Source organism: Amblyomma maculatum, chromosome 4, assembly GCF_055883805.1.
Source record: "Amblyomma maculatum isolate TAMU_Amacu chromosome 4, ASM5588380v1, whole genome shotgun sequence".
Classification (NCBI taxonomy): Eukaryota; Metazoa; Arthropoda; class Arachnida; order Ixodida; family Ixodidae; genus Amblyomma; species Amblyomma maculatum.
In genome coordinates, this window is record NC_139347.1 from 18,628,267 (window position 1) to 18,639,145 (window position 10,879).

The following is a 10,879-nucleotide window of genomic DNA, read 5'->3' on the forward strand; positions in this document are numbered from 1 at the left end:
AACCTGCAGGCAAAGCACCAGAGAGTGCACGCAGTTTTGAAACATCCAACACACTAACCCGGTTACTGCAGCGAACGGTGAAAGAGTCAGATAACGTGGAAAAAAAAAGCAAGATGCACACCTCCTTTTTGTTCGTGTGGGCATGACGGTGCCTGACAGGACACATGCAACAGTGCAGAAATAAAGACTACTGGCAACCGAGGGTTAAGCACACACCTGACTAATATTTAATTTGGAGGGTCTGGCTTGAAGATAATTTCAGCTGCACACTTCGCATGGTAGAAACTGCGATGAGTTCCGGGCGCGCCTGGAGAATGGCAAATGTGACAGAAGCTTGCCAACGCATCAGATGTGAGTGCCAACGGCAGGTCCAGGTGTCATGGGCAGTACGGCAGAACTGAAGCCCACGCATCTGTGATAGCAAAGGCAGAGCTGTAGCCAGAAGGGCAAGCGAATAGAATCGCAGGGCTTACTCTGGGAGCGTCAAACCGAGGTGCTGAGGCACTCTGGAGGTATGTCGTAGCAGGACAAATATTCTGCACGGTGTGCAACTGGAACGCATGTGGTATCGAAGACGGCTGGTCGCACGGAACACGGAAGCTAAAATTCCATTAATGGCGTGGATATATGAAGAAGACCTGCGGCAAAATATAAATAAGCATCTAAGTCTTACACATTGTAGAAACATAACAGGTGCACACCTGTCAGCGGCAGTGATGTCGTAGGAGGCATAATAGCAGCACGCAGAGGTTTGCTGTCGCCGCCATAAACGGTTGCGAGCGGTCGCCAAGAGCGCCTTTCAAATGTTTTTACAAATTATAGGTTCCACGAAAACCTTTTATATTTCACTCAAATACTCAAAGAGCACCTCTATATATTTCTTGAATTAGAATATGACTGCAAGGACCGTCTTAGGGTCCTTCAAGGCCCCTTGCGTGCGGAATTCGAAAGGGTTGCAAGTTTCGACCATTGTTCCATTATAAGCTTCTTCTGCGTTTTCCACCGTCTGATGCTATTTCGACGTCTCCGGTGCTATTCCAACATCTACACTTTGTCAAAACATGTTTTATGAGATGTATATATGATGTCATAAACTTGACATCTTGTCCATGCATGCTCGTATCACGTGTCAGTTGACTCATCGCTATCAATAAAGGATGCTGTCTGCACTGTTTTCTTGGTCAAAATCGCGATGGCTCCGAGAGGCATCTGGAGGATGGCAAATATGACAGCAGCTTTGCAGCACTTCAGGGGTGCATACAAACAGCAGGTCCCGGTGTCGTGTGCAGTACGATAGTGTCATAGGCTACGTATCCTTGACATCAAAGGCGGAGCTGTAAACAAGACGCAAGCGAGTAGAATTAACGAGACAATACTGAAGCTCCGAGAACACGTGGCAGCAAGGCAGAAAACCTCTGCTAAATCTCTGATACACTGTTACAACAAATGAACGTGGTAAATATGGAACACTATTATGATTTATGTTTGTGTAAAGCACTTATTAAAAACAAAAAGCAAAATAACTTCTTATCACAGTTGGCTAACATAAGCAAAAACTGTCAACCATACCATACGCGGCACAAAGAAGAATGGGAAGTGCCTTCATCAAGGACAAACTACGGAATGCAAATGCTGTCAAACATTATTCCCAGATTCTGAACAGCGTTGCTTCAAATGTAACAATGCATGATTATATCAGAAATATTAACGTGTCGGATAGTTGATTTGAATTGTCATGTTTTCATCCTGCTATATGTAAATTTTTATTCTATATGCTCTGTGTATAAATGCTCTGTATTTTTTTTCTTTGCAACACTTCAGTACAGGATGTAGCTGCTTCTTCGCTGTGTAAAATTTGCATGTAATTGCTATTAACCTGTATTATTTCTATTTGTAGCTGTGTTTTTCACAACACCTGTGTTTTTATTTTTTAGTTTGTTTCACGGAACGCTTTTACTGTCTGCCCTTGCCCTTATGTATTATGGGGCGCGAGCTTGTCAAGCTGTCGACAAGGCAGCTTTTTTCTCTCGCCCCCTCATGTGCTTTCAGTACGTGAAATAAACGAAATGAAAATGAAATGAAAACTAGAAAACGCGCATGAGCAACAGGTATCACATCAATCCTTCCCGCACAGCCATTTTTTTTTTAATCTGGCTTCATATCTGGCTTCAGTCTAATACTATTCCAACGTCCTCATTGGCTGTCGTTGGCTGGTTAAAATGTGAATCTGCATAATAAGGTTGTGTTGCAAAACGTCACAGGACGACAGAAGTAAGTTCACGTAGTCATCACCTCATACGAAATTTTGACGTCATCGCCGAGGGAATGGAATAAATTTTCGAATCGCTATATTATTCCACCCTGCTCTCAACCATGGTTTGAGTGAACGAAATCAACTGCAGCCGTGGCTGCAGTTGCAGTGGCAGTGGCACTGCCACTGCGAGGGTGGAACACTGCTAGAGTTCGCGCACGCGCGCGAAGAGAGAACAGTTTCTTCTACGCTGTTCCGATAAGAGGGCACACAAGCCCAGCCACAATATCTGTTCCCGAAAAGCCGAAGGGCCGTAGAGCATGCGACAAATGGCGGCACGCTCTTCTGTCCAGGAGCGAGGCGGGAATGCTTCTTGCTCAGGAACGTCGTCTGGAAAAATACGAGGCAAGTGGAAACAATTCCTCGCCGACTCAATGCCTGCACCTGCCCTACCTATGGTGTCATCTAAACCAGCGGATGCCCTGATTCCTCTTTCCCGCCGTGCTTCCGTCCCGAAAAAAAAAAAAAAAAGACACGATCGCGTCTGTCCATGAAACTACTTACAAGCATTGAGCCAATTTCATGTTACAGTTTTGATAGCAGAAATGTCATTAATCCAATGTTTGCAGCAAGAGCATGGCATCACAGACACAAGTCGACCTCGCCGCGAGGCCCAACCCACCACTCACCGTCGAAATTGCGAAGGCCTAGCTCGAAGTTATCCCCGTTCTTCGGTCGCCTCTACAGCCTTCCGTGGCAATAACTGAAGACGACGCAACCAGCCGCCAGCGTCCAGACAGCCACAAGGAGCACAGTGTCCAATAACGCAATAACGAATCTGGCGCGTGAAGCAACACCAGCGATGAAGACGATATATGGCTGCTAGCGAGCGCGTCCGTCACGAAACCCGGAAGCCTTCATGCGCAGTCACTGACAAAATATTCTGGATTGTTCGTAATCGCGATGATTGGTTAATTTCTCGAGGCCGCTATCACTTCCGTGTCCGATCGACTGTGCACTTGTTGATCACGTGTACAGGCCGAAGCTATGACGAAGCACTTCGCCGCCGCTTTTCGAGCTGTCTGACGTTTTGTTTTGCGTCCGTCTGCGTTTGGCCGACGTCCGGCCCGGCGCAAAATGTTCCCACTGAAGCGACGTCAAGATGCTTCTTGAACGGGGGAGATTTCTGTGTGCGTGCCGTTCTGGTCCGCTTGCGGGCATTGTCTTGGGGGACACGTTTTCGCTTCTGTCATCAGTACTTCGAGTGAAAGCTTTTCACAGCACTCTTTCTTGTCATTCCATGCCAAACATACTGGAGTTTGCGCTCGACCCCATTATACATTGTAGGAAAAATTTCGTGGATCTTTGTCGGACCGGCTATAGTAGTTTTACTTAATAACTTAGGCGCAAAAAAATTCCGGGTCATGTAGTAACCCTTCGAATTTCTCAGAGGATTGCAGAAGTTCGTCTCACTAAAACATTTCTAAAAAATCAAACGCACTTTTGCTCTTGATAAGTTTGTTGAGATAAAAAAAAATATGCATTGCGATTTTTAATTGCACAGCAAACACATTTGTAGCGCAAAGTTTTTGTGCTCTTTATTTGATTATTTTACCCAGAATTGCGGTTTTCGTTTTTTTTTTATACTAGTCAAATTCATGCATACGCAATGAGGCTATCTCAATGTAAATAAGCAAGCTCGTTTTTGGGCGCACAAGAGCACACGAACATATTGTAATCATACAGCTATATGTGCAATTTGTATGGTGCTGGCTTTCAAGAATGTCGAGCTCTTGCTTAAACGGCTGCCGAAATTAATTGCCCTGCGTGCGCATGCAACCGTGCTCTTCACCATCTACGCCGCCTGTGCTGTTATGCACTTGAGTGGAGCAAACCTGTCTATTAATACAATCACGAACTCTACGTATCTGGACTTTAGCTGGCTTCTATTTCAAACACAACACAGCGACATGACACATAACTGATAGAATTAGTGATGCTTTGCTGCATTTAGTTAATTGGCAAAAACCACGCTTACACCCAAAGTTTTGCAACTATGCATACATGAGAAGTTGAAGTGCCATTAGCAGGCATGTTGAATAAATTTGCTGGGCCAATATAAGGACTGAACTGCTGTTTCAAATTAAAACACTAAATCATAAGAGCGTTTTTGTTATTGTCACTGTGCGTGTCGTTTCAGAGAGCTTTTATAAAGTGATGCATGCCGGGTAATCCGCCATGATGCTGCCGTTGGCAGCAGACGACGCAGCACGGCACTGCCACACAGCCTCGTCTGCATGGTCGCGTAGGGCGCGCAGACGATGCTTGGCGCGATTGGACAGGCCGACTGCGGGTTCTTCACAATTCCAAAAATATGTCTGCACGAGGGCGAGAAGGCAAGTGATTCCTCTAGCGACGCCGATGCGAATGGCTCGCATGGGCCAACACACGCGAGATCGACGCCAATCCGGACAAGTATCAAACTACTTGCTAGAACTAGAAATCATGGATGTCGGCATGTCGACGGGCGGCCAGGTCCAGACGCATAATGCAGTCAGTCCTTGTCGCGTAGCTTGACCGTCGAAAAAAACAATGCACTTTCTCATTTCAGCCTGGCTGCGTTGCCCGTCGTCTGAGCGACATCATCGTGGCGGGTTATCCGACATGCATCGCTTCATGCAAGCTCCCTATACTGCGAGAGATGTGGAGAACGCAAGAAAAAAAGATTAAAGATCAGTGCCTGCAAACTATATTGCAAACAAATCTGATGACTGCTCAACATTAGCGTCACTTGGACGAAAAACGAATAAATGTAAGCAAATATACTCTTTTGAATTATCGCAGCGAGTAATTATTGAAAGTTTGCCACAGAGGGGAAAGAAAATGTACTCACGGGTTCCGCATACCCCAGCGCAGCACACGGCGGGTCAACGCGGCGGCAGCTTATGTATTTCCTCGCATTGTTGAAGAATATCCCAGGGTGGTTTCGAATCCTCAAGCACTACACAATGCAAATGCATGCTAATAGGAAATATATCCAACGCAATCCACACATCAGTTTTCGTGGATATACGACTTCGAGTATCACAGTATATAACGTGGTCGACGCTAGGGCGGAGGGTACACGTTGGTGGAGGCAGGTCGTTTCTGTTCGCTACCGTATACACGTTTACTGTACGGATGCTACTTGCCGGAAAAGTGACGTGCTTTCGTCCGCGGCGAAGAGGTGGGAAATGCACCAGAGCTAATATTTTTCTTCGTTTCTTCGCTTTCGTAACCACTCACTCGCACACAGCTCTACGTTCGTCTGCCGTCTGCGTGATTAGGCCTAAAGTCCGACCGCTCCGTTGCTTCGTCGCTTTCTGTAAGGAAATGCGGACCGAAGTATCCAAGCAGGCGATTCAAACAGACGCGCTTGACCTTCGTCCTTCCATGATAACAAGATGCACAATTTCGCGCACAAAGTTTTCAAGTGTAAAACAATGCACTGAATAAAAGCGTACGAGCGCGAAACCACAGCAAGAAGATACTGGCAAACTAGGTCCTATAGGTCACTAGGCCATAACGTCGTTCCCTAGATGTGGCTGTTTTTCCTGGTTACATTTCTTCATCGTCATCGAACTTCAGGTACAGGCCTGGCATTCTTATCTATACTCGGGGACAACTTTCTGTGGCAATGTGGTGGAAGCTACGGAGCCGAAACGCACCAGCTCACTCCGCACAAGCATATAGTGCCTCCAGAAATTTCGCAGTGGATGCTCTGGAATGTTAAACCATTACGGAACTATTAAGCTTATTTTTGTATCAGGCTTAAACTACAGGACTAGCCAGTACAGTGGGAGTTTAATAGACAGTGTTCATGTCGATTGCTGCGCGGCCTGTCGACAATCTCGTAAAGCGCAAGAGCGTAGGCGGGGCCGGGTGGGATGCGTCGGCTGCTTTTCTCCGCCTATTTCTGCGCGCGTTCGTATCGCTCGTCTGCTTTTGACAGCGTACGTCGTGCGCGTTGCCGAAACCGCAGCCGAAGCCAGGTACTTGGAACTACATGGCGTAGTAATACAGTTAGAAAAGCCCCGCCCTCGTAGCTTTGGCTCCATTGCCACAGAAAGTTGTCCCCGAGTATAGGTGGCAATGCTTACAGTCCGAAGATGCATGGTTCCATGTGGCTTCTGTCCGTTTCCCAAGGTGGACTCATGGACGAAGTTGTGAAGATTTCCTCGTTTGCCAATATAGTGCTCTTCTGGCGTCATCAGCAGCCGCTTTCTTGTTTTGAGACGATCCGTGATTATTGCGGCTGCAGCTCAGCAGGCTAATGCTCAGTTGTTATACAATAATGTTGCTTAAGGGATGGGCTCTGCTTGTGACAGTGCATTTTATACTGTGTTGGTAGGATAGAGTGGTTCGCTTTTAGTTGACAGCGGGAGGCAAGTGACGAATTAAGCAGTTTTCCAAAGGAATGAACTTGTGCATATATACTTTATCTCCAGCCTACAATAATTCGATAATGTTCGAGCAATGAAAACTGAAAACTTTGTTGCTGCAGTACTTTGCTTTTAGGAATTATAATAAATCTCACTGGTTGACTGAGATAGCACCGGTTAGTTCATAAATAAAATAATCAAATTATTTTGATTTCTTAACACCAAGAAACAACAAAATCAAGCGAGGACACGCACGCATAACTATATCAGCAACAAAATTCAGCATCAATAATTAATTGCTGCAGATGCGTCCATATTGTTTTTGAGCATGAGTTAGTGATCTACAAGCCTCTTGAATCTCTTGGAGCTGGTAGTTTGATTTCTTTATGACGTTCCATTCTGAAGTGCAAAGTATGGCTAAAAGGACATTTTCGTTCGTGTTTCGGGGAGTTTCAGAAAATTATAAGAAGCAGAATTGTGTTCATTTGTCCAAATTAGGAAAGTTTCAATCCACGAATGAAGAAAAGAAGACGGATATAGGGCGGGAATCACGCAGTTTTGTCTTAGAACGCTATTGCACTCAGCTAGAAGCTGAGATTGGGGAAAGAACATCGTCAGCAGTATGCATGCCTCTGCTGCGGTTCCTGGCTATGCCTACGGCTGATTAAATTTTTCCCAGCTGTCAGACTCCGAGAGTTTATACACTGCCCCTGCCTCATTCCGCGCCATGCCAGGGTGCTTTCCGTCAGCGCCAGCGAAATGATGCAGTGGAACGGGGATGGAAAAAAAAAAACAAATTCAGGCACCCTCGTTCACCGTACTCGCTCCCGTTTCACAATGCATTGTTTCACCTCCTGGGGCTTAGCTTTCGACATTTATTGTAGAAATTTTAGAGCGCAGCTCTTTGGCGCTCGTTCCTGGGTTTCACGTCGGCGTCGGCGTCGGCCTCGTAACCAGCGCCTCCCCACTTTCATCCCCCCAGTTCGAGCCGGCGCTTGGCAACCGAAGCTTCGCAGGAAGCGCGGAGCAGCCGGAGAACACAAGGAAAGGAACGGGGTTTGGGGGGGGGGGGGGGGAGGGGTCACCGGAGGAAGCGCTAGCAGCGTCTGATACCGCTGCCGCCGCTAGCGAGTCAAGACAACGTGACCGCGTACATAATAATAATAATTGGTTCACAGGAAGGGAAAGGCGCAGTATCTGTCACACGAGTTTGTGGACACCTGAACCGCGCCGTAAGGGAAGGGAGGAAGGTGCGAGTTAAAGTGTAAAGAGAGAAAGAGGAGCCGTAGTGGAGGGCTACGGAGCAATTTCGACCACTTGGGAATCTCTAGCGTGCGCTGACATCGCACAGCACACGGACGCCTCTTCGTTTCGCCTCCATCGAAACGCAGCCGCCGAGGTCGGGTTCGAACCCGGGTATTCCGGACAGTAGTCGGGCGTCTTACCACCGTACCACCCTAGCGGGGCATGACCGCGTAGAAAAACTGATTTATTTTTTATAGGAAGGGAAAGGCGCGGTAACTACTTGTTTTCTGTGGACACCGCAACCAAGCCGTAAGGGAAGGGAGGAAGGCGAGAATGAAAGTGGAAAGAGAGAAAGAGGAGTCGTAGTGGAGGGCTACGGAGTAATTTCGACCACCTGGGAATCTTTAACGTGCGCTGACATCGCACAGCACACGGACGTCTCTTCGTATCCCGTTCCTCTCGCTCGTAATGCGTCCCACGGCTGTGACAACCTCGCGAGGCACTTGTATAAATCTCGTCTTTGAGAATCAAGCATTGGTGCACCAAGTCGAACATATATCAGTCTATTTCTCCGACCACAAAGCTTCCTTCATGACTGTCAAGAACTGTTAGTGGAGTCTTTGTTAAAGGAATACGTGTGAAAAAAATATATTCTGTGATAGCGCATACATGTGTTGCTCGATTTCTTTGCCTCAATCTATCGAAAAGGTGAAACAGCTTATTTGCTGCGCTCAAATTTCGCATTAGGAAGTAACGTAATCGTCGGTAATTTTTTTTTCTTTTTTGGCATGAGAAGAAACGAAACAAAAGGACACAGTGAATTCACATCGAAAGACGGGCTGTCGGAAGAACGCAGGAATTTTGGGCTCGTCCGCAACAAGGACACGAGCAGATGGCTTTGAGCGTTCAATATTGGTCTTTCTAGCCTTTTTAGAACAAGGTCTTAGTTATTTTGCTGCACTTAGAATAACATTTGAGACAGGACACTTCGCGAAGCCTGAATGACCACAGGGTTTCTTGCTAAACTGCCTGCAAACTTTTACCAACACAGCTCCTCCGATATTTTGACCGAGGAAATAAGATTAATATTGTTATTATTATTGTCATGCCTCATTATTGTTCATGTGCCTGTTAAAGACGGACGGACGGACGGACGGACGGATGGACGGATGGATGGATGGACGGATGGATGGATGGATGGATGGATGGATGGATGGATGGATGGATGGATGGATGGATGGATGGATGGATGGATGGATGGATGGATGGATGGATGGATGGATGGATGGACGGACGGATGGACGGATGGATGGATGGATGGATGGATGGATGGATGGATGGATGGATGGATGGATGGATGGATGGATGGATGGATGGATGGATGGATGGATGGATGGATGGATGGATGGATGGATGTACGGATGGATGGATGGATGCTAAGAGTGCCCGCTTTGAAATGGGGAATTGTGATTAGTCATCACCATGTTCAATCCTTATGTTTTTAACTTGATAACCCGTCAACTTTAACGACTTTCCTTTTAGTCCCGGGTTATCTTTAAATACCCGTGTTTAATTTTGGTTTAACTTACATGCTTCCCTTCCCTGTTATTTATCCACCAATCCTCCAAGCGCCTCTTGCTTACCTCTAGCGCCGATTCGTTTACGCTTCCTTTGTTACCTCTAAACCCCAGGGCCTCGGCTAGAGTGACTATGTTAATTGTTACGTCAAATAAGAGCGCCATCTATCGTATGCGCCACCAAGCTTTCTCCGATGTGGCATAATTGTGCCCTTCCCAAAAGCAGAGTTGGCACTTCTGGTTACAGCATTTCAATTCGCGGGAAATATGCATCTCGCGTACCTAGAACGTTTATCGAGACAAAAGGCGGAGATGCTAGCAGAGAAAAATGTTTCCAGCTTCTTGCACGACAGTTGGAAAAGCAGAATAAGGATAAACCGCTGTTCCACGAATAGTGGCCGTTTGTTTCTCAATTATTTATCCAAGGTTCAGCTTCTACATGTTAATATCTGGCGGTGTACCGCGAGCCTTGTTCTTTCTCTGGCTAATATAGCCACCACAACCTCGATCGAGTTAGCGGATTCATGACACCAGGAACCTTGGAATAAAAAGTAATTAGCCGATAAGTCAGCAAAGCGTGCAGTGAAAATTTTGAACTCTTCAATGAATTAAAAATTTAAAACGGCGTGCGAGAAGGTGTTTTAACTTCAATCTGTGTTGTTTACTTCATTACTGACAGAAAGCAACGAAGTGCTTTAATAAAGAAAGAGTGAGTACAGTTATCCAAGTAACATCCTTTACTCATGCGCTGTTTAACACTCATGCTTCACGTCTCCCTCGATTCATGCGGGCTCAACGGTACAACTTTTTCAGCACTGCAGAGATTTTTTGGGGAGTCTCTGAAGCCGTACATCATTCTGTTTCTCTCTTTCATTGATAGATGGTGTATATTATTTTAATCTGCCTTTGCATCATTTCTGTTTCGTTTTTGCAGTGTGATAGATAATGCCAAAGAGGTGATGCTGCAATCTCTCAAAGAGTTCGTGTCCATTTCGAGCGTGTCTGCAGACAAGGCACACCGAGGCGATATCATGAGAGCTTCCAACAAGATCAAAGAGGCAAGCATGCTACTTTCAGATGAATATAGTGCATTTTCGCCGATAATTGTTCAGAGTATGTCAGGATTGCATGTCGTGTCGAAGTAGCGGGAGAAGAAAGGATCCTAACACTTCATTACAGGCTTTTTTGTAGTCCACGGCAGGACTCAACAGCGCAATCAGTGGAAAATAAATTTATAACGATTGTCTTCCTTTTTCGTGTCCTGGTGTGGTATGTAAAAGGGGGGTTTTAATGCCCAAAAGTAACTGATACGGCCGCGAGAAGCGCTTTAGTGCAGGAATGATTGAAAGTCGCGTGTTCTGAGGTAGTTCAGTACACGGGTGCCA

General features: G+C 46.2%; 1 long non-coding RNA gene across 1 annotated transcript; it reads right to left on the minus strand.

Moving 5' to 3' along the window:
• Positions 1-224: 224 nt before the first annotated feature.
• On the minus strand, positions 225-3,083 carry LOC146190356 (uncharacterized). The gene is made up of 3 exons (XR_014706313.1): positions 2,941-3,083; positions 474-638; positions 225-412 (listed from the first exon to the last, which is right to left on the minus strand). It is a non-coding gene; the product is annotated as an uncharacterized LOC146190356 (long non-coding RNA).
• Positions 3,084-10,879: the final 7,796 nt, after the last annotated feature.